The following is a 25904-nucleotide window of genomic DNA, read 5'->3' as shown; positions in this document are numbered from 1 at the left end:
TAATCTATCAAGATACCATTCAGACAAATCTAGGTTCTCAAAGTAGTTTTAAGGTTACAGTGAGAATCAATAACTCATCCAGTCTAGCTAATAATGAGTTTATGTTTAGGGACAAAGGTGAGAAAAAAGTCAGTCAGATCTGCAAAAGAAATTCATGTTAGGCCAGGGCGTGGTGGCCCACTCCTGTAATCCCAGCACTTTGGGAGGCCGAGGTGGGTGGATCATGAGGTCAGGAGTTCAAGACAAGCCTGTGAAACCCCGTCTTTACTAAAAACACAAAAATTAGACAGGCGTGGTGGCACGCGCTTGTAGTCCCAGCTACTTGAGAGGTTGAGGCAAGAGAACAGCTTGAACCCATGAGTGGGAGGTTGCAGTGAGCTGAGATCCTGCCACTGCACTCCAGCTTGGGCAACAGAGAGAGACTTTCTCAAAAACAAACAAACAAAAATTCATATGTTTATCTTGAAACATTCTATGCACTATAATAAAATACAGAGACACAGAAACCTCATGCAGAATATTAGCCTGAGAATCCAATGCTTGTGATTTATCAACAAACAAACAAATACAGGGTCTGGACAGAATATCTAGTAAACTAAATGATCTATAATTTGGGAAGAATAAAGGTTGCCATTGGAGAGTAGAAAGGACTAACTTCTGATTTTAATCTGAAATGAACATACTTTGGAAGTTTACCCTTAATGGGTAAACAAATTAGAAAAGGCCAGAGCTAACCAAGTATTTGAAATAAGATCCTTGTACTTTCCTGGAAATAGAAAATCTAGGCATTCTACTTACTTAACTATATGTGGAAGTGTAGGTGTGAAGCATAATTCTCTTGTTGTTGTGGAGTTAGTAAATACAAACAGTCTCCTCTCATAAAAACTGCTTTACCTGCATGGAGGTGGGTGGAGGGATGGAAATTTTTTTATAAAATTTGATATGAGCTCACTCAAGTGGCCTTTTCCAAATGTGGCTTCCAATGTCGCCTCTTTAATCCAGTGCCAGGTTTCTCATTAGTTTGACCAGTCTGAATCATCAAAGTGGCTTGGGCAATAATATGTGCTGAATAAGGGAAAAGGCTATCTCTTTATTTCTGGAAGTGTAGTACATGAATTTGAAACCAGAGCTCCTACAGCCAGTTTTCCCCCAAGAGGAAAACATGGGGATATAGACATGAGAATTTCAGAGGAATGGAGCCAAAACTCATAAATTGCACTGGAAAAACACCCTGTCACTAGAATTTTCTTTGATGTGGCTGTGTTGGATTTCCATTGCTGCATAACAAATTACCACAAACAGTGGCTTAAAACAATACCCATTTATAAGCTCACAGTTCTGTAGATCAGAAATTCAGCACAAACATCATACTCAGTAAATAACAAGGCGAAATCAAGGCTCTCGCTATGCTGAGTAATTCTCTGTAAACTCTAGGGAAAAAATGCATTTCATCAACAAGAAGTTCATTCGTGTTGTTGGCAGGATTCAGCTCCTTGTGGTTGTAGGGAAGAGGTCCCTGCTTCCTTGCTGGCTATCAGCTAGGAACTTCTCTCAGCTCACAGAGGCTGCCTGCATTCTTCGCCAGATGGCCCGCTCCATCTTCAAGAGTGCAGTTTTGCCTGAATTCTTTCTTGTGCCTCATTACTAACTTCCTCTGCAACCTGGCAGAGAAAACGCTTTTAAAAGGCTCATATGAGAGTCGGGGGCGGTAGCTCATGCTTGTAATCCCAGCATTTTGGGAGGCCGAGGCGGGCGGATCACCTGAGGTCTGGAGTTGGAGACCAGCCCGGCCAACATGGAGAAATCCCGTCTCCACTAAAAATACAAAATTAGCTGGGTGTGGTGGCGCATGCCTGTAATCCCAGCTACTGGGAAGACTGAGGCAGGAGAATCACTTGAACACGGAGGCAGAGGTTGTGGGGAGCCGAGATCGCGCCATTGCACTCCAGCCTGAGCAAGAAGAGTGAAACTCTGTCTCAACAACAACAAAAAAAAAAAAAAAGAAAAGAAAAAAGAAATGCTCGTATGACTAGTTCACTACCATCCAGATAGTCTTAGAAGTCTGCCTACTATATAAGCCAATAAATTCACTTCAATTTTTAAATCAGTTTGAATCACATTCTCTGTTATTTATAAACAAAAGCCTTATAAATGATATATACCTTGAATGGAAGGACACACACATTGAAGTTAGTCACATTCAATTTGTAAGAACACTGATTTATCACAAAAAGGAACAAATTTCCACCACACAGCCCTCCAACACCTGAGAAAGAACAGTAGCCAGTCCATCTTAACATTTCTGAATATTCACATTCTTTTTCCAAAACTGGCTACTGAAAAGTTCCAGGAGGTAAATACGGTTACTAGTGTCTAGTAGTTTCTACGAATAATATTAAAGCTTATCAGAATCACTAATATATCAAGATTTTTATCTATGGTATCTTATCTGTCTCTAGTGTATAAACATTTTCTTAAAATTCCTCTGATAAATTAGGTTTATGAAAGATGATTTGTAGAAACTAAAGCCTAGCCACTCTTCTACGTGTTCTATATTATTTCCATAGATCAAGCCGTATCAACTTAAGAATACAAATTTTGATAATATTAACTTTAGAAACCCAGAATCATCATCTTGGAGTTGTGTTTCAGTGTTAGGACTTCTTTAACTAAAGAAATTTGTCACTACAAAAAAATTCATTACTATATCAATTGCCAGTTCCTATGTAAAGCTCTCTATGAGAAATTACTTAGAGAATTAAGAGCTAGCAGTAGATATATTTTTATATCATAACAATGAACATGATGAAAAACACAAAGTACCCTTTCTTACTTTGACTACTAGGAAGTTTCAGAGCCAAATTCAACTACCAACTATAAAGAATATGTCTGACCTTGGGACAGCAAGTTTGTATTTTTCTTTTACCTTGTCTATATTTCTGTTCTACTAATATTCTTTGTTCTTGACACTGTCTAAGGTTATCTCAAATCTTGTGGCAAATGAGGCTATATTTAAATAAAGAAATAAAAAACTGTATACATCAAGCACCATATGATGTACCTATATTGTGAATGCCTGAATTTTGTTTGGGGAATATAAAATAATTTGAATCATGTTGGGTTGAGAAGTGAAGATTAAGGACTAGGTCTTCTCCACTATAATGAGAAAAATATTCCAAAAGATGTGATTCAAAGAATGTACTTTATTTAAAAAATAAAATAATTCCTAGTCAAAACCAAAACCCACTGGAATGAAAATTTAATCATGGAAAATTCTTTTCCTCTTCAATATTTCTAATATGCCTCCTTTAAAGTTCAAATTTTAACTCCCTTAAATTCCTAGGTCTAAACACAAGAAAAGTGCATAAAATGCTATTAATTCAAGGAAACCTGAAAAGGTCATTGAAAAAAGAATTCATATGTAAGGTAAGTCAAACCCCATTTCTCTTGACCAACATAGATATATTTTGAAGGACAAATTTACAAACAAACATAAACTATCTTTGTAGCATTTGACATATAAAATTTATAAATTTGAGTGTCACCATTTACAAAATGTAATTTTATAATTACAAGTTCACAAACATAATGGTTCCTAAAGGGTTACTGAAATTTCTCAGAAGATCAGCTTTCCACATTTAAATTTATCATAATCTGCACAAAATGTTTATCTAAAAAATGGAATAAATGATATCTCACTTATTAATTCCTTAGGTTCTCCAATGGATAAAGCATACAAACTTCAAAGAAACAAACATACTGGCAAGTAATAAACTATGTATGTAGCAATAACTTAAATAATATTCTGCTTGATTGAGGGGAGTTTCCCAATAGAGTCTCCTTACTTTGCTAAAATTTTGTCTCCCATTTATCATACCCGTAGCTTCCCATTGACCGATAAGGGGAGGTAGAGATGTAGGTAGAAAAGAGACAAGAAATAACATGAGTCAAACCATACAAACTAGTTATAATCACTGATTTATCTATATCTTTCCAAATGGCAACTGTTGGCAAATTGTCTATGGCTCCTTAGATTATGGATAATTTTAAATTATTAGAATGTTAAGCTAGAGTTTTCCTTTTTTGTATTGATAGTAAAAGAAAGTGATGAAATGGAATACAGCTAGCATCCCACTAAATATTAATGTGTTTATGGAACTGTCCATGTTTATAAAACCATTTATGTCTATAAATACATACTTTTTCATATTCCCTTACCAGATACATGATATGCAAATATTTTCCCTTATTTAGTGAGCTTTTTTCCTTTCATGATACTGTTCTTTAGAGGACAAAATTTTAATTTTGATATTGTACAACTTATCTATTCTTTCTTTTGCTTGTGCTTTTGGTATCATATTTAGGAAACCACTATAGATCCCAAAATCATGAGGCGTTACTGTTACGTTTTTCTTCAAATGTTTTATAGTTCCAGCTCTTAAATTTAGTCCTGTAATACATTTTGAGTTAATTTTTGTGTATGGTATGAGGTAGAGATCAAACTTCATTCTTCTGCACATGGATAGTTAGTTGTCCCAGCAACATTTTTTGAAAAGGCTATTCTTTCCCTGTTAAACATTATTGTCATTTTTGTCAAAAGACAATTGATTGTGTATGTGAGGGTTTTATAACAAAATTTTTATTGTTGTTTTACATGTGCTTACATTAACTAAGCTTTTACTAATACCAATTATTTCAGATAGCAAGCACTTCCTTTGGCTAAATTTAACTCTGTATTGAATTTATTTGTTGATCAAGTATGGAGAAATTATAAAAGTGGAGATGGGGATTAAATAGAAGTTGGGAAGAGAAGTATTGTAATGAAAAGAACATCAAAGTAGGAAACATGAGGCCTGAATTCTAGACTTTTTGCCAATACCTATATGCATCGCCCTGGAAAATTACTTAAAACTGGATCACATATCCAACTCTCATCCAGCACTGATAATTTAATAGACCCAGAACTGGAAACTTTAAAGGAATACTTCTTTCATGGGAAATGTGTCCTGGAATATATGGGAACTGTGTAATGATAAGTTATATGCATAGATATGTCACAGGACAAATTATACTCTTCAGAAGATAACTATCACAGGTTCTTGAAAAGCATCCATTTTGTTGTAATGAGAAAAAACTGATTCTTACTAGGGGCTACTTTCTGTGTGGTATTTGTACATTATCCTCATATCTGCATGGGTTTTTTCTAAGTACTATGATTTCTTCCCACATCCCAAAGACGTGCATGTTAGGTTAATTGGCATGTCTAAGTATGAGTATGAGTGAGTGGGGTGTGTGTGTGAGTGTGCCCTGTGACAGAATGGTGTCCTGTCCAGATCTGGTTCCTGCCTTGGACCCTGAGCTGCTGGAATAAACAACAGCCACCCATCACCCTGAACTGTAATAATTGGGTAAATAATGATTTTGCTTGTTTGTATTAATCTTTCTTAAATGTATGTATAGCTCACATTTATTTTATTGTTTAATATTAGACGTGTTTAGAGATTTTATTTAGAAGTTTGGTGATGTTTTTGTGACCAGAAATAGGCTGCAGGAACTTAAATCTTGTTTATATCAATTAGTGTATGATTCAACTGACTTTTTTATACATCATTTCCATTAAAGTCACAGTTTTTAAGAATCTATCAATTATGTTAAGAGAAGACTTACTGTTCCATCATATGAATTGGTCTGATATTATCCAATTAATCCATGGGGTATGAATTGATAATATTTTCCCATACCTTGGGAAGCTTTTTATCTATTTTCCATTACATGGTATGTATCTGCCTATATATATGTTTCTAAACTTGTCTCATTTATCCTCCAGCATGTTATTTTGGTATTATGAACAAATTTATATATATGAATTTATAGTTAATAATTCAAAATTAAATTAATTAAATTCAGTATTAATTTAAATATCAAATTAATTTAAAATATTATTTTAAAATATTAAAATAAATATGTTGCTTGTAATAAGCTTTCTTTCTTTGAGTGAACATTTGTCATCAATTATAATAAAAAGCCCTTGTCATACTGATATCCATAGAATACTGTCTGATTATAATCTTTCTTAAAGTCTGTATTTGAAATTGCAGGAAACAGGAAGCTATAAGCAATGATTTCTTTCTGTAGTTTGTTCTTTCAAGGCCCCACTGTTGTAGTGAGTTGATAGCACTGGAACACTTTATCATATCACCAGAAAAACAAAGAGAGAGAGAGGGGGAAGTAACAGGACAAAATAACAACAACAAAAATCCCTATATATTAATGAGTGACCGTCATCTTAAAGCTTCCGTATCTCCTAACCTATTCCATTAGAATAAATATTGTCAGGATACATAGCCCATGTCTTCTGACTTTCTGAACTGATAGATAAAGTAGACTCTCCTTTTCTCCAGCAAGTTTGTAAGGTAAAGCACTTAGCCTTCAGTCCAGCATAGAGCATACATAGACTGATTTTCCTACCCTAAGAGGCCAGAGCTTGTACTTCCCCAGCATTTCAGAATGTTGTTTTAGCTATCACAGGGTGAAGCAAAAGAAAAAGTAAAATTCTCAGAGCCAAGTAGAGTGTACGGATGTCCGTAAGGTTAAAAATAAATATTTTAGGGGGTAACTCGGTCCCCTGTCTTTAGTTTCTATGCTGAGCACTGTACCTTAACGAGGTTATAAAATCTACAAGATAATCTCATGTAGCTAAAAATCTCACTAAGCTATTTAAAAATATTCAGACCATGCATTTAGAGGTGATAATGATTTCTGAGATTAAGATCCTCTAATTATGTACTTCACTAATAAGTCTTTCAGAGGCATCTATGATCTGAAATAAGATGATGACCCACTTATTATCATGTCTGTGGTCAGAATAACACTATGTATCCTAAACTCTCATGATTCCCAGGAAACTAGTCAGCCCAAATGGCCCAACATTGTCCTGCTCTTCAAAAACTTAAATACTGCTGCTTCTTACCTCACTAATCATCTCTCTTCATATTATTCATGTATAAAAAACAAATATTGCCACCCTGGATAACATAGTGAGATCCCATCTCTACAAAAAAAAAAAAAAAAAAAAAAAAAAAAAAAGACAGGCATGGTAGCATGTGCCTATCATCCTAGCTACTTAGGAGGCTAAGGTGGAAGGATCACTTGAGCTCAGCAGGCCAAAGCTACAATGAACCAAGATCACACCACTGCACTCCAGCTTGGGCAAAAAAGTGAGACCCTGTCTCTAAAAATAATTAAATTACATTAAATTAAAAGATTAAGTGTCTTAAAAAAATCTATCAATTCCCCAAATCCAAAAGTCCCACTGCCTCCAGGAGATCCTCTCTATTGATAGAGACTTACTTTTAGTACTTTCTATTTGAAAATTACTTTCTGCTACAATATTTTTCAGGTTTTTGTCTTCTTTTCCAAGAGCAGCGTGAACTCTGAACACTGAGGCAGAATCTTATGTAGCATAGCATCATCTCTTAATATTTTCCCTTATAGAAAGCATCTACATAAATCAATCATAAACTACAAAATACTATGCAAAGGGAATACATTATAATCACAGTTATACATTACATGGACCACATATACAAGAGTGGTCTCATAAGATCATAATACCATATTTTACTGTACATTTCTTATGTTTAGATACACAAATAGTTACCATTGTGTTACAATTGTGTACTGTATTGAATACAGTATAGTAACATGCTTACAGGCTGATAGTCTAGGAGCAATAACCTGTATCATAGCCTAGCTGTGTAGCAGGCAATACCATCTAACTTTGTGTAAGTACACTCTATGATGTTCGCATAATAACAAAATTGCCTTATGACATATTTCTTAGAATGTATCCCAATCATTAAGTGATGTGTGACCATACATTAGATTTTAATGGACATTTTTTGTAAATGCTGATTGAGAGCAGGTACGGAGTCTCACTCTTCAATGTATCCCCCGTACTTGGAACTTTGTAATTGCCCATTTATGTCATGTTAATGGATGGATAGATTAATAAATAAATGATGCTAAGAGAGAATGAGAAAAAGTAAAAACAAAAAAGATTATTATTTTATTGTAATACTAAGCCACCATTGCCTACTGATTAAAACAACAAAAAAAGAAATTATTTGAACAAACGTTTAACCATAGAAGATATATGGACAACAAATAAGCACATAAAAAGATCAACATCATTAGTGAATAAAGAAATAAAAATTAAATAACGATGAGATTTCACTACATACTTAGTAGGTTGACCAGAATTTAAAAAACGGCCTATACCAAGTGTCATTGGGGTTATAGAGGAAGTGGAACTCTCATACACTGCTGATGGGAATGAAAATGGTACAACTACCTTGGAAAACTGTTTGGCAGTTTCTTAAAAAGTAATAATCCAGCCATTCTATTCCTATGTGTTTAAGAGAAATAAACACACATATCTATACAAAGACTTGTACACAAATGTTAAAAGCATCTTTTTTGTAAAAATCTGAAAACAATCCAAATGTCCCACACATGAATGAATAAACAAATGGTGATATACCCTTCCAATGGAACACTACTCAACAATAAAAAAGGAACAAACTCTTGAACTTGCTACAACATGGACAGATGCTGGGCAAAAGAAGCCAGACTAAAGAGTACATACTGATTCTATTCATATAAAATTCTCATCTATAGTGACAGAACTAATCAATAGTAAAAGTTAACAGATCAGTAGTAACCTGGGATTAGAAAGGTGAGTGAGAAACTGGAATTAAAATAAGTCATGAAGAAATTTTTGCGGGTAATGAATGTCATTACATTGTAATGATGAATTCACAAATGTACACATCAAAACTTCTCAAACTGCACAATTTAAATATGTGTAGTTTATTGTATATCAATTTTACCTAAATAAAACTATTCAAAAAGATAGGCTAATGAATTCTTGAAATAATTTATCTGTATATATTATTTGGTGAAAATGATCTATAAAGAGATATCATTTCAGATTTTTAATTAGCTCTTAACACCCCTTCCCTTCTCTGGCGTCTGTTCAACAGCTTTCAGTGCTAGGTGTTAGGTTCATATGAGATATAATTTGATATAATATTTATAAGATATTTATAAATATATTTTAAACAATTTTATATTGTTTTGAAATATTATTTTAATTATAAAATTATTAAATATTACTTATAATTATGAATTATCATATAAATGTATATTACATGAATAATGTAAATATATAAATAATCACTCATATTGTTGAAACTCTCTAAGGTCCTTTCCCCACACTTAAAATATATCGAAATTTTTTACTAAGGTTTTGAAATCTCTCTTCATGACTGTTTCTTTAATGTCTTAACACTCTTAACAGTGGATCACCATGCTGCAGTCAGACTGGCATTCTTTTGTTCCTCCAACATGCTAAGCTCCATTTTACAACAGGACCATTGCACTCGCTGAGACTTTGTTAGAATCCCTCTCCCTGAGGTCATCATCTCAATTTCTACCTCCTCAGGGAAGCCATCACTTATAATACAATCCAAATAGTCAGTTATACTCCTTCTAAGTCACTCTATATCATATAACTCTATTTTATTTCCTTTATTGTCCTTATTTCTAAATTTGTCCTATTTATTTGTTTGCTTACTGTGTATTATCTGACTTCCATCACTGGAATGTAACTACAATGTGGCCATGAACCTTGTGTTGTTAACCTTTTTAACCTCCAAACTGAGAACATGTCTAAAACACAGAAAGCATTCAATATGTTTTCCATTTTTTTTTAAATAAATGAAAAGTCAAGTACTACAGTATATTTTGTGTGGTAAGCAAGCCTGGTTGTTAATAGGTAGGTTGTTTTCTCATGGCTGTCCCATGGAGAGCATTACACTGATTTTAAATGGTTACCAGCTTTGGAAGAATATTTCCATGATAATTTTTGCCATTAAAGTAGATTGACTCTAAGATTACAATGAGTAGATGTCAACATATTTCACATGTAACATAAAATTAAGTAAATTGAATTTTCACCAATGTATTTTCAAAGTGGTACTATTTTTAAAACTTGATTTACTAATTTATTTCCATAGTCTTACAGTTCTTCGCAAAAAAAAAAAAAAAGAAAAAGAAAAGAAAAGAAAAGAAAAAGAAAAATCTGTGGCAAAAAATCTATAAACTATGGAACTTTCACTTTCAGCCATTTGGTAGATTAAATAACCCTGAGGCACTTCCTCAGTAGAACTAGATCTTGCACCAATTTTTTTTTTTTCAGATCAATGCTTTCAGAATAATTAAGAGAAACTTTCAAATAGCCAAATAAACCAACAAGTAAGTAAACAAACACAGTAAGTAGTCTGGAAAGACAAGAGGCAGAATTGAACCTGACACTTCCAGCAATGGCTATGCAAGAGAAAAAATTAAATCTGACCTTCTCAGAAACAACCTGGGACCCTAAAAGGGGAATCAGTTTCCCCAAGATCAGTAATTCCCCAAAAGTATAAGCAGAAAAAAATACAAAACATTCCCCCCCCCAAAAAAAAAAAAAAAAAAAGGATCTTAAAATGAGGGCCTTAAATTTTCCACAGATTAAAATTAACCACATATGAACTCATATATAATGCTTAGAAACACAACAAAAACGAGACCTCATAAGTTGGCAGAAACAACAAAATAATTATTTATACCAGCAAGGGAATTCTATAGTAAAATTTACTGGTAGTTACATAGAACTATGTTTACATAAATATAATGTCATAAATAAGAACTAGTAACATTTTATTATCAAAAATTACCAGGAAGAATTCAATCAAATTAAATATCAAACTGAGTAATAAAATATAATTGGTCAAATTAGAAATGCATGGCTAAACACCACCTTAGAATTTGTTTTTTTTTTTGTTTGTTTGTTTGTTTTTTGAGATAGAGTTTCCCTCTTGCTGCCCAGGCTGAAATGCAATGGCGTGGTCTCGGCTCATTGCAACCTCCGCCTCCTAGGTTCAAGTGATTCTCCTGCCTCAGCCTTCAAGTAGCTGGGACTATAGGCATGCACCACCATACCTGACTCATTTTTGTTTTAGTAGAGGTGGGGTTTCACCATATTGGCCAGGCTGGTCTTGCATTCCTGATCTTGAGATCCTCCTGCCTTGGCCTCCCAAAGTGCTGGGATTACAGGCATGAGCCACTATGCCTGGCCCACCACCTTAGATTTAACTAAATTAAGAATAAAATAAGTGGATGATAAAGAAATTACTCATAATGTTACAAAGGAAGTAAATGTGATGCAGAATTTATGGAGTACTAAATATTTGCAGGATCAAATGTAAAGCTCTATTATTCATCTACATGGAATCAGGAGAAGAGATTTAAGAAAGGGCAGTATTTAAATAACTATTCAGCTTTGAATTTCCAAAACTGATGAAAATAAATTTATATATATACACATATATATACACACACACAGACACATTCATATATATAAATATATACACATATATGAAGCACAATAGATTCTAAATGAAATTTTAAAAATAAATAGGAGTCTACAGCAAAATAAGGACACTAGAAAATCTGAAAGAATATTTACAAGCCATCAAAAAGACAGATCTATTGTAGTTTGATAATTACCTTGCAGACTACTTAATGGTGACTATGAAAGCCAGAAAACAGTAGAATACTATCTTCAAAATCCTGAGAGGAAATGTATCTCTACCTAGAATCACAGAACCAGTAAAATTATCTTTCAAGAATGAGGGTAAAATTAAAACAGCATCAGAAAAAAATCTATGAGAACTTACCACCAACATGTGATTATAAACAATGCTATTTCAGGTAAAAAATATGCAGCTAGATTAACTAAATAACCCTATCCAAAACTATATTTTTTTAGTACGAACTCAACATTAATTATTTCTTCCCAGGAAAATAACATTATATATTATACAATACATTTAATTTTATCGGTTTTATATTTATTGGTATTTATTATTATTATTATTTTGAGACAGAGTCTTGCTCTGTCACCAGGCTGGAGTGCAGTGGCACGATCTTGGCTCACTGCAACCTCTGCCTCCCGGGTTCAAGCGATTCTCCTTCCTCAGTCTCCCGAGTAGCAGGGACTACAGGTACGTGCCACCACAACCAGCTAATTTTTTTGTATTTTAGTAGAGACAGGGTTTCACCATGTTGGCCAGGATGTTCTCAATCTCCTGACTTCGTAATCTACTCACCTCGGCCTCCCAAAGTGCTGGGATTATAGGCATGAGCCACCGCATCTGGCCATTTATTGGTATTTATTTTATGGGTATATAAGAGCTTTAAGCTTTGGGAATGTATATTTAGTTTCAAGTTTTTACATACTTGAGTGATTTTTAATAAGAAAAATATAAGTGAAACCTAGGGTCCATGATTCATTGTATTTAAAGGAGTCACTGAAGCAACTTAAAAATGATAAACACTGAACTCAAAAATCCCTTATATCTGCCTCAGTTCTAATATTATGTGATTTCCTTTCTATATCAATCATATTACGTGTCATTACCTTGTCAGCTTCAACATACCTTGCATCTTGCTGTCATTAAGTCTGTTTATTGTGTATGAAAAAAAGAAGCATCCTTCAACCTTTCAGGAATCTGAACTAATGTGACTTATTGGAAGGCTTCAAATTTATCTCCTTTAGGTCTTCTAAGGGATATTACCCTTCTGTAAGCATAACAATTTACTTTTAACAGAATTTTCCAGGCATAGGAAACGTTTAAGTGATTATGCCTTTTATACTGTATACAAAGTTGAAAAACTCCATATAAGTGCTTGTTTTTTGACCATCTTTCTAAGAAAATATCATATTTTAACTTCTCTCTCTGTCCTATTATCTTCCCAGAAGATGCAGTGATTGTTCCATAAGTATAAACTCTTTAAGAATAAGTAAAATTATGGCATAGCTATCATCAAGATGTTTTATTTTCTATGTGTATTTTTTACTGCAAAGTCAGAGCCATACAAAATATTTTCCAAGTTTGTTCAATTATGTATTTGCCAAACAACTGGTAAATGAGAAATGCTTTTACATTTTAAAATATTTTATACTTTACAATATTTCTTTTTGTACGGGTCTACTTGATTAGAAGATTTGCCTTGTTCTTTTTCTGCTTAAAACCAGCTGCCTTAAATTTTGCACTTGTTGAAGCAGAATTAAGCAAGACTTGCTAAGAATGGCTATTTTTATAACCCTCAAAAATCAAAGGATGAACCGTGTTGAGGAGTTAAACTTTAAAACACATTCAGAATATTATTTTTCATGAACTGGCATGTTTATTATTTTTCATCAGATATATTTATATTTAAAATGAAATCAGTTACAAAATACACAATTATTTTTCAAGAAACTGGAGAAAAAAATGCATACAACATGGTTTAATAATAGATCAGTAACGGAAAAAAATATATCTGTACTTCTACTCTGCCATTAAATAAGTAGGGCTTTTTTTGTTTGTTTGTTTTAGACAACTACACCTGCCTGACCCCTAATTTTTTTTCAAAGGTAAAATAAAGGAGGTGAGAAAAAGGTAAGATAATTAATAAATGATAGCAGTATCAGTCAAGAATGATTTTAACCATAGGTATTAGAAAATTAAACTGATAATTACTTAAACAACCAAGGTGTTTATTTTTCCCACATAATAAGTGTAGCACTCATTCAACAAGAAATGTGAATTATGTACATCAATAGACACCCAGGTGCTATCATATGTCTACTCTTCAAATTTGGCCAGTGGCTTTTAGTCTTCCTTGATGCAAGAAAGCCACCATAGCTCCAAATATTATGCATATAATTGAGTAAATAACAAGTCATAGATGTCTATTTTATAATATTAATTTATAAGTAGTAATAAGAGATATTATTTTGTCCTGAAGCCTTCCACCACACTCATCCTATAGAATACTTCCCATTACACCTCACTATGCAGAATTAGGTCACATATCCAAACTAATTTAAAAGTAAGGTAGATTAAAAGGGCAGTGTGATTATTGGGATTGGGTTAAACCAGTGTTTCTTACTGGAGATCTCAGGAGCATTTTAGCCTGGAAAAATTTTTGTTATGCAGGATCATTCTGTATATTCCAGGACATTTAGCATCCATAGCCCAGGATCACTGAATGTCAATACTATCTCTTAGCCCTTTGACAGTCCAAAATCTGCTCAAACATTTCTAAATGCCCATTAGAGGGATGTTACTTTTGCAGGCTATGATTCATTGGATGAAATTGGGCATATTTTCACCCTGAAAATCCTGAAATTTTATTGCAAATTAAGAAGTGACATATGGTAGGAAATTGCATTGCTTACAATAAATTCTAAGTTCCTTTTCAGTTTTAATGTCTATAGTTCTATGAAGATGCATTAGGTTTAGGCAAACTCATTTGCTTATAAAATTATTTTGATATTCCAGTATTGTATGCCCCCTACCAAACAATCCAATAATGTACTCTTTAATATAAGCATGTGCATTTCTTTTAGTTTCAGTACAATACTGTTACACTTATCTAGTGACATAAAATTTAAAATGTTCAGACATTTTGACATCCTTGTTGAGAAATTAAGTGTTTTGTGTCATACTGGGCAGAGAGAAAGACTCAAAAGGACAATAGAAAGCAGAAGAATCACTGGTTATATAAAAAATGATCTTATGTCTATGGTTCAGGAGAAAGATAAGAATGAAAGAATCTGAACTCCTGTATTTACTCTATATATTAAAATATCTACTATTTCATTTGCCATTGGTAGTTCTAAGTATGCTGCCTATTTTGTATTAAGTAGAATGAAATTAAAATTTTCTCATTATATAAAATTCTAACATAGACTCTCGACACATGATAACAGAGGTCTGTCTTATTCACACCTTTATGTCAAATAAACAATGTAGCAAACAATGGTCAATTAATGTTTATTGAATAAATACATTTCTGCTTTTGAATCTTGTACCTAATTGACATGGCAGCAATGGGAAGAAAACAGACAATAAAATCCCTTTCTGTCTTAATAATATTTTGTATCACATTCTTATATACTTAAAATTATAAATATATTCAAACATTAAGCAAGTTAGACAATAAATTCCTTGCTTCTAATCTAGAAGCAGTGGTTTTAAAACTTTAGAGCCCTTTTAATTCTATAGAGGTGCCTCACGATTTGGGAGAGGGCTTATTGGCAGCTAGATGGAAGAAAGAATATTAATGGGCAGCACTTACCCTTTTACACCTGCTATAAACATGCATTCTATTGAAATATATTTTATTTATTTGTGTTCTGTGTAAAATTTAGCATAAAGTCACACTAAAAATGCTTTGGGAAATACTAGTTAACAAAAATGGATAGGTAGTAGTAGTAGTATTGCTCCATTCTCATGTATAAAGAGTATCTTCAAAGTTTGCTCAAAGAAGTCTACTTTCCAAAGAATATTAACAATTTCCCGAAAGCAAAAGTTACCTTGATGACATCCAGCAAAAGTGAAGGCCATAGAATATTTTTCTTCATGTTTCAATAACAATGCTCCCTGAGGTACAAATTCAAACTGCCCTCAAAGTGAAGACTTTTAATTCAACATTCATTTTGAAATTGTTCCAGGTGATAGGAAAAGAAATTACTAAGACATGATTTCTTCTCTCAAAGAGTTTACTAGAAATGATATAATAGATATGCAAAGATACATATCCATTATTGTATCTGTATTTCTATCCTCTTCTTAGAGGATCAGGTCCCCCTATTACCCTCTTAGGAACAGTTTGACATAACACGGGCTTCATTTTTTCAGCCATAGTTACTAAACTAAGAACAGATGGCTTATACAAATTCAGCCAATTTTATTCTCTCTACATGGAATTTGGAATTAGTTCATTAATTCTGACTCAATGTGGTATGAAGAGGAAGGGATGGGGAAATGTATGGCAAAAGAGAGTCAGTTTTGGCACTTGTGCAAGATAAAGCCACATGACTGAAATTACAAAGGGAAAGGGTCTGAGGGTCTTGCAAAGATAACCAGTTTGCATAGGTGTATGGAAGAATTGTGTAAAGAAAAACACTAGTAGAAAAGAATATCTGACCCCAAAGACACAGAGAAGAAACTACAGCTTTCCAGTTCCCATGTTAATTCTGGTAAATGGATTCTTTGATATTCCTCACGATCCTTATAATGAACTCCCTTTACATTGTAGTTACAGTGGATATGAGTGCCTCTTTCTTCAGCAAAATGACCTGTGACTAGGAGAGGGAGAGTGGCATGCAAACTACATATGCACATACTCTATAAACCATGCAAATGTCATTATTGCTATCCATGCCACATTAACTTTTAAACTTTCCTCCCTATATGCCATTGTTTATTCCCTGTATCCCTTGCCTCCTATTCCTCCCCCCAACATATTACTAACGATCAGTTTTATTCCTTTTCCTGCTTCTTCAATTCCACTCGCTAAATTGCAATAACTATTTTTATCACACTTAAAGGCAATTCAAAGATATGTTACAAACGCCTTTTCAACATAATTCTCAATTGAATTCTTTAGGCATATTTTTGCCAGGAAGAAACAAAATAAAATTTATATTAGCTTTCTGGTCATAGATCCTGAATACTAGAGTTGGAAAATTTCTTGGTAGTAAAATAAAGACCAAAAGATGAACAATTTATTTTCCAAAAAGCATTTAAGAAAACATTCCTTCATGTTGCTTCCAGATATGTTTTAGGAAAGATGCAACACCCTACAGTCCACTTCTACCAAGTAAAACATTTGAAAGTTTGACATGAATTAAGAAAATAGAATATAGTAAACTCTCCATGTCATAAAACAGATTTTCATACACTCAAGCTGCATGGACTTTGGCATTCAGTTCTAAAGGAACCAAAGTTAAGCAATAATAATTAAAGCCAAGAACATCCTGGTGAATAGTGATTGGATGTTAATTCTTGATGGTCCTAAGAGTAGTACTGGAAGAATAGTGGCTATTGGGTCTTAATCCACAAGAGATATCATGAACTTAGACTTCTACTTTGATCACAGACTTAAAGTGATGCAGAGGAATTAATCATCATTTATTGGCCGGGTGCAGTGGCTCAAGCCTGTAATCCCAGCACTTTGGGAGGTCGAGATGGGCGGATCACGAGGTCAGGAGATCGAGACCATCCTGGCTAACACGTTGAAACCCCGTCTCTACTAAAAAAAAAAAAAAACACAAAAAACTAGCCGGGCGAGGTGGCTAGCGTCTATAGTCCAGCTACGCGGGAGGCTGAGGCAGGAGAATGGCGTAAACCTGGGAGGCGGAGCTTGCAGTGAGCTGAGATCCGGCCACTGCACTCCAGCCTGGGCGACAGAGCCAGACTCCGTCTCAAAAAAAAAAAAAAAAAAAAAAAAAAAATCATCATTTATTATTTTACTGGTTTGTATTTATATTCTGTATATTGAATTTCAAGAAATGTATGAGTTCATATGGGTCCATACAAATAGAACCATCTATACCAATAGTTTTATTATCAAGTTGAATTCAGGAACAAAATGAAGTAAAATATGAAAACTTGTTTAAAAGTGACAATAATAATTGCAGCATTTTACACAGCATTTTTACATATACTATATACTTCCTCCTAACAAGTATATGAAATATAAACAACACATAATCAAATATGTTATTGATTTTTTATGTGTCAGGATATACTTCATCTATTTCAAAGATGTAAATTCTGAAACATGAATGGGCTTAATAATTTGTCCTTCTATAGAGGTTTCCAAACACTCTTTTTTGGTGGTACCCTTAGTGTCTCAGAAATATTTCCATTGTGGCCCTAGGCCAAAAGACTTAAAATACAGCTTCCAGAATAGCAGCATGAGGAGCTCTTCACACTCTCATCCCAATGGCACAACCATAACAACTGAAAAATCACAAAAAAAAAAAAAGCTAAAGTTTATGGAAATTGTTTTAGGTTTGTATAGTAAAATGGAAACATTTAAAAAAAATTGTCTAAATCTCAGTAAGAACAAAGAGTAATGCACTTGAGCCATAACTTGTTCTTTCTCTTCCCTCCTCCGAGCTCACTATGCGCGATCCCAAAATTTATATGGAAACCCAAATACTTAAAACAATCATAAGCAAGAAGAGCAAAGCCAGAGGCATTCCTTTACTTGATTTCAAAATCCATTCTGCAATGCATAGATTAAGGAGTCAACTCAAGTCTCACTATTTAAGAAATACATTTTGTAAGGGTACAGCTGCCATAGATGCTGATTTCTCTGATGGAACTGGTTGAGGAAAATTGAAAACTTTCTGTACAATATTCACCATTCAAGATGCCATTAGGAACATTCATGGGAGGAGGTCAACATATCAATATTAACAGGAGTTTTGAAGAAGTGGATTTCAACCCTCAAGGATAACTTGTAGTGTTTCAAGACTTCAGAGGAAGAAGTAACTGCAGATGTGGTAAAAGTAGCAAGAGAAATCGAATTAGAAGTAGGGTCTGAAGATATGACTGAATTGCCGCAATCCTATAATCAAACTTGAACTGATGAGGAGCTGTGTCTTATGAATGAGCAAAGAAAGTGATTTCACATGATGAAATCTACTACTCCTGAAGATGTCATGAACAGTGTTGAAATAACAAGAAAAAATTTAGAATATTACATAAACTTACTTTTTAAAGCAGCAGCAAGGTGCCAGAGGTTTGACTCCAGTATTTAAAGAAATTTTACTGTGGGTAAAATGCTATCCAACACCATTGCATGTTACAGAGAAATCTTTTGTAAAAGGAAGAGTAAATTGATGTGGTAAACTTTACTGTTGTCTTACTTTAAGAAACTGCCACAGCCACTCTAGCCTTCAGCAACTATGACCCTGGTTAGTCAGCAGCCATCAATATTCAGCCAAGACCCTCCACCAACAAAGATTAGGACTTGCTGAAGGCTCAGATGATTGTTAGCATTTTTTAGCAATAGAGTTTTTTTTTTCTTTTTTTTTTTTTTTTGTGTGTGTGTGTTTTAAATTATTTTTTTGAGACAGAGTCTCGCTTTGCCACCCAGGCTGGAATGCAGTGGCGCAATCTCGGATCACTGCAACCTCTGCCTCCCGGGTTCAAGCGATTCTCCTGCTTCAGTCTCCCGAGTATCTGGGATTACAGGTGCATGTCATCACACCTGGTTAATTTTTGTATTTTTAGTAGAAAAGGGGTTTCATCATGTTGACCAGGCTGGTCTCAAACTTCCGATCTCTGGTGATCCACACGCCTCAGCCTACCAAAGTGCTGGGATTACAGGTGTGAGTTACTGCACCTGGCCTAACAACAAAGTATTTTTAAATTATATACATTGTTTATTTAGACATAATGGTATTGCACACTCAGTAGATGGGTATATAGCATAACGTAATTTTTATGTGCACTGAGAAAGCAGAAAATTCATGGAAAGGAAAGTCACACAAGCAAAGTAAATTTTAATTATCCACCTTGATGAAAAGGGGCAGTGATGAGAAACATGAAATAATTTCCAAAGTCCTTCTACTTACAGTTGTCATGCCACACATTCACACACATACACACACAGTACCCATTTAGAGCATCAATTAGGGCATAGGATTGTAACTTTAAAAAATTATTTGTAGTAAAAGTGAATATTTACATTAAGAATTCTACTTTGCAAATCTATTCCATACCCAAAACGATAGGAATGGAGTGCTCCTACTCTACTCTTTTATTAGCAAATTACAGAACACACAAAATTAAATAAAAGGCTCACAGGCATCATTCAATTCTTTGTCATTCGCACTTCATAAAAATGCCATTTCCATTAAAATGGCATTACATAAAAATGGAATTTGCTGGGGGTATTTTTCAGCAGATTAGCCTCCTAATTACATTTTGCTTAGGTTAATGTTAAATTAGTTTCTGTTCCCTAAGCACATATCAGCTGATAGCAGAGAGAAGCAGACTTGCAACTTTGTAGGCAATGGAAAAAGACCACCTACAATTTAAGACATGCTTAATTTAATCCACAACAACAGTGTATCGACAGGTAAATGTTAATTAATGATACTTAACACTTTTAAAATTTTGATAAAATTCTTGACAGAAAAATCCTACAAATTAAGTATGTAAAGGGAAAATATCACTATCCAAAAATCATACATTGGAAAATAAAATTCTTTACAGTATATGATCATCCTACTTTAATTATAAAAAATTGTTGCTTATAGTTTTATTCATCATTTTCTAGAAAATCAAGACAAATAATAAATTGATCTATTTAAATAATTTAATGAAATCACATCTTGATATTTACCAGTCATTTTTGGATGCACAGTGCCTTACAGTTCCGTCTGACTTCTAATATCATATATTAAATATTTACAAGGATGACAAAGCAACCACATTTTGATTTAGTTATCTAAATGAATTCTTTGAAGGTAAAGGTTAGACTCAAGATCTTTTTTTTTTTTACAAGATCAAGAATCTATACAAATATTTTATTCATGAAAAGGTACAGTAGTAGTTGATGACCAAGAAATATTGATTAGCTGATGTGAGTAGCATCAATAATGAATAGCTTTACTCTTGCTCTGACTTTAGAACATTCTTTCCTAACATTTGAGTTTTCCTAAACTGTATTTTTCTGACTTCAAAATAATAAAATTAAAACTCAATTCAATTCAACACACACCAATTGAATACCTACTATGTGCAAAGCATTGAAAGATTGTGGGCCTTGTAGAGGATATCAAGATAAGATGGAGCAACTCTCCTCTCACCATTTCCCAACACTCAAGAGGTTCATGACTAATTAGAACAGCACTTCTCAAACTATAATATGGAGGGAAACCACCTGGAGATTTTCATCTAGGGAATGGCCTGGAATTCTGCGTTTCTAGAGAGCTCCCTGGTGATGTCCATACTGCTGATTGCCAGAGTACTCTGAAGAGGCAAGGGATTCAGAGGTTGAATGAGATAACAGAAAAGGAAAATGGGAGATGATCCATGACAAGCAGAAGTGAGCCATTGCTCCAACTGGTATAAAAGGTGAGGCAGAGGGTGGAGGGTGATTTAAGCAGTAGTTTATGGAACAATTGGTATTCTTGTGGCTCTTGATGGCTGAGGGCTATTTCAGTTAACAGAGATGATAGAAAAGGGCAATCCAGGCATAGCGAAAAGACTAACAAAAATATCCAGGCTTTTGAGCATAGAAAAATATCTAGGCAGAGTGAGCATATACTCTGTGCATATAAAAGTTGTTGTTGCTGTTGCTGTTGTTGTTGTTGTTGTTGCTGTTGTTGTTGTTACTATTGAGACGGAATCTTGCTCTGTGACCCAGGATGGAGTGCAGTGGCGCAATCTCTGCTCACTGCAAGTTCCGCCCCCCGGGTTCATGCCATTCTCCTACCTCAGCCTCCCCAGTAGCCGGGACTATAGGTGTCTGCCACCATGCCCGGTTACTTTTTTTGTATTTTTAGTAGAGACGGGGTTCCACCATGTTAGCCAGGATGGTCTCGATCCCCTGACCTTGTGATCCGCCTGCCTCAGCCTCCCAAAGTGCTGGGATTACAGGTGTGAGACACCACACCCGGCCATAAAAGTTATTTTCATGAGAGTTATTTATTTGACCAGATAATTTAATAAACTTTATTCTTGTTGGGGGAAGAGGGAGGGGGAAAAAGCCACCCACTCCACTCTTCTCAATAAATTAACACATGGCCAATTCCCAGGCCTTAAGCAAACCTTGGGCACTTGAGCCAGTCCTACTGTTTCCTTATGGCCCAGTCTGCTTCCCTTTCACAAAGGGAGTTTTTCCTACTGCTGCCAGGTTATGTTATGACCAGGGACCACATCCCATCTGTGGAGAGGGTCCCAGGCCCAGAAAGGATGTTGGTTGCAGCAGCAGTGGCCAGGGAAAGGAGGAAGGGGATGCTCTTCATCAAAGCTTGGTGAGGAGAGGACAGTCCTGGAAGAGAGCTGTGGCTGACTGTTCCTCCCTCCTCTGCTTCCCCAAGATGTGGGCACAGGAAGAGCAGGAGAGAAATGCATTCCTCCTTCAGGGAGAACCAAGAGCCCAAAGGGACCCCTAGAGTTAACGAGGCTACCCAGGTCCCTAGTCAAAGGCAACAGGCTAATACAAATTAAATTCAACATTCTACTTATTGTTTTTATTATTCATGCTAATAATCACACCAAGTCTATTATTGCCTTGCCATATATAAAGAGTTCTCATATCTGCTATTATCAGAAGGTTCCTGTAACAACTCTATTACATAAATTTTTGGTTTTACTGATGTAGTGACCTATTTACAGATGAAGATCCTGAAGATAACATTTAATTGTCTTGACCAAAATTAAACAGCTACTAAGTTATATTCAAACTCCAAAATTAATTTTTTGGCCCTACAAAATACCATCTTTAGTAACCATTTATAGTTTAAGAACAAAAACATACTTTAACATCTACCAAGGCAATTCTTTCCTTATCATTGCTCTTTATCTTAAAGGAAGACTTTTCATAATAAGTTATTCTTCTAGTCTCTCCCTTAAAACAATACAATTACTATTTTTATTTAAGTGCATTAAATTTATAAATTATTTTGTAAAGTTGAATCACTACAACATATAGTCTTCCCACAGAAAGGAAAAATGTCTTTTCATTTATTCAAATATTTATTGCAATTTCTCCATCAGTTTTCTAAATTTTCACTGAGAATAATAAATAATATTATTATTAATAATAACAATAGCCAATAGAAAGACACTGCTTTCTATATGCCAGATACTGTTATAAGAACTCAGTGTATATTAACTCATTTAATGCTCACAACAACTATATGAGATATGTTTAATTAATCTTTACACTATCTCTCATGTTTACTCTGCCTTATGTGACTGAATGTTTATTATATTTTCTATATTATTTTAATATTAGTAGTTTATAATGATAATTATAATAATAGCTAACATTTCCAAACTGCTTACTTACATATCAGGTAACTGCTTTATGTTATTAAATTTCCATTCACAGTTTTGTAACAATTTTGATCAGAAAACTCTTCCAAGTTTTAAAGGAACCACACATTTAATCAAAAAATGCCTGTCATATGTCACAGAATGCAATCATAAAGTATACCTTCTCTTCCATGAACCATCAAATTAGTTCTAGAAAAGGTACTAGAAAACATGAAACACTGATTAACCTGATTATAGTTTACTTAAATAAGTATGGAAAAATTCATGAATCTCAGTAAGGATGTCTGAAATAACTGAAAAGTTTGAGTATTTTAAAGAAAGTCGATTGCATTACTTCTGACTGCATGCAATTACTCAAAATATCTTTAAAAAAATTAAATCCAATTTTGTAAAGAGGTTAACAGACACCTATGGGAATAATTTCAATGAATAAATGAGTTAAACTTATAAAATACATATTTATAAACTCATGTTTTGCAAGGGTTTATGGATACTTATTCTTTTAATAATCTTGAATACCCATTCAGTAGTGTTTAGTTACTCTGTAATTTCTGTTGATCAAGTAAAGATAATGTTTATTATTTACTTCAACTGAATCCACAAATTCTAAGAGCATAAAGTATATGGGTTCTAAAATTTTATAGCTAATACAATTTTAATTTTGAAGATTTTATTATTAGAGAGAAAAATGTGAATCTAGTATATACAAGGAAATAAGGAGGGTGTGTAATTTCAGCATAAAAAAAGATTGGCTGAAATGCCAAACCTCTTTTAATAAGTCATCTGCAAATAAGGAAATAAGAGAAAAAAATGGAAGCCTATATATTCCCTAAATGCGATGCACGGAAAACCAATAAAAGTTAAATTAAAAATAAAATGAATATAAATGTTTATTTTAAAACTTTCCCTAATGTAATCTGTAAAACCTAAACTATTTTAAATAGCCTGCATATTATACACTGTATAGCTCTGAAAAAATATTCTCATTTTCACTTTAAATTGCATGCACAGTGTGATGAATAATAGTATTAAAGCAAGATGAAAAATTATCAAGTTGAACTAACATTTTCTTTTGTAAAAGTTATTTATTTTCTTCTCATTCTCCTCTTTATATGTTGCAGGGCAAGGTTCCAGAAATTCCCAATAGTTACAAACACATATACATTTAATTATATACACAAACACAAATACACACACACACACAAACACCAGAAGTTCTATTACTTTCTTAATCTTCCTAAAATCAAACAATCTATCTATCTAGAATAACTATATTGGTGAACTAAAGTTTTTGTAGTATTTGGTACTTTTCATAGTTTTTAAATTAGGTTTATTTCTTCTTAAATTATTCTGATATTTTAATTATATACAGTTTTGAAATAAAGCATACTAAAACTACAAAAGAAGAGTGGTTGTAATAGGTTTAATTTTGCCTTTCTCATCTGTGGTACAATTTCAATTTATCTTGATTTTTTATTTAAATGGACACTGGGCTTCTTTTTGAGCCTGACACCAAGTAGGCATACTAGAACAAATCAAACATATAAAATAATTGAAATTCAATATTTGTTTTTTAATACTTATTTTTACAATAATAAAATACAGATTTTAAAATAGAAAATGATGTCTCATGTGTTCACATTATAAAGCAAACAAATAATATGATCAACATTTGTAAATATAATGAATACGTTAGTTAAATCTGCTTCAGTATCACCACACATACTTATCATCCTATTAACTGTCCTTTCTCCTTGACATTGTGAAATTGAACTACATGAATAGATATTTAAACTTTGTGTGTGTGTGTGTGTGTGTGTGTGTATATATATATATATATATACATAGCATTATCTGGTATTGGGATTATTAGTGGTGCTTTTAATTTTTTTCCAGAACAAAATCAATAAACTGATTCTGAGAGAATTAAATGGTATACGGTCTCAAACAGGAGTACACTCAATTATGAAATAATTGTCTTCAGTTTTAGAACTGAAATAGCCTAAAAATAGGCTACTTCTAATAATAAAAAGAAGAAGAACATGGAGGAACTATTTTAAAAAGGAACTGAGTAATCATTACGTGATAAATGAAAAGCATTCTGAAGCTCCAAACTCTGGTGAGTCCTACTTCTAACAAGCATGAAATTCTTGTGTTCAGTAACAAAAGACCTTATTCAAATGCAAGTTGATGAGCTGTCCAACATTTCCTTATGGTCTATAAAAATTAACATGGACACTACTTAAAATTTAAATTAGTCAATTTTCAAATAAGAGAAATTAATTGAATATTCTACCATGATACCCACAGTATAATCATATTGTTGATACCATGAAGAGCTGGTTACATTTTAATATAAAAAGTGAGGTTTGGGTAAATCATGAACTGGTTACCTAAAATTCTTATGCTTCTAAGAGAAATCTATGAATGAATTATAGGACATTTAAATTTATACCTCATAAAATAATTACGCCCTTCTTAATCATTAGCAGTTTTTAAAGGTTTTTAATTTTTTATATATAGCAATGTGAGTGAATGTGTGTATGAGCATATATGTATGTGTGTGCTCTGTGTGTGTGTGCCACATATATACACAAACCCCAAATAATGAATGATTATGATCAAATATTTTTGCCAAGGAAAAAGAATTCAATAGTCATTTAGCCTTTTGTCACAGGCATTGGTTCACCTTGAGTCATGCTATAAATTTTCTGCAAGATGGTCTGGCCCCTACTTTCCTCTCATCTTTCCTTGCTTCCCTCCCATCTCTCATGACCTATTCAATCTTAATTCCCTCAGTGCCTCAGGAGCCCCTACATACTCTGCTACTTTTTGCCACAGCATTTGAAATTTTTTTCCTTCACTTGAACTATACCTGCCTTTTCTCAGTTAAGTTCTACCTATCCTTTGGCTTATGGGGAACCTCTCCTTCCCCTA

The 25904-nt window shown here is 33.6% G+C and overlaps 1 protein-coding gene across 8 annotated transcripts in view; it reads right to left on the bottom strand.

The window, feature by feature from the left end:
- The window catches only part of LOC105489997 (N-acetylated alpha-linked acidic dipeptidase like 2), a 1462458-nt gene that overhangs the window by 1157718 nt on the left and 278836 nt on the right, over window positions 1-25904 (bottom strand). Inside the window, exon 1 of one of the 8 annotated variants that reach the window (XM_011755185.3) lies at window positions 11614-13275. The exons of the other annotated variants lie outside the window; for them this stretch is intronic. The gene's annotated coding sequence lies outside the window, so the exon portion shown is untranslated. Of the gene's footprint in view, window positions 1-11613; window positions 13276-25904 lie in introns of those variants that run through there. 8 annotated transcript variants of the gene reach the window in all.

This window comes from Macaca nemestrina, chromosome 2 (genome assembly GCF_043159975.1).
Source record: "Macaca nemestrina isolate mMacNem1 chromosome 2, mMacNem.hap1, whole genome shotgun sequence".
NCBI classification, from domain to species: Eukaryota; Metazoa; Chordata; class Mammalia; order Primates; family Cercopithecidae; genus Macaca; species Macaca nemestrina.
The sequence above is the reverse complement of the archived record's forward strand: the minus strand, read 5'-3'. Positions and strand labels throughout refer to the sequence as shown.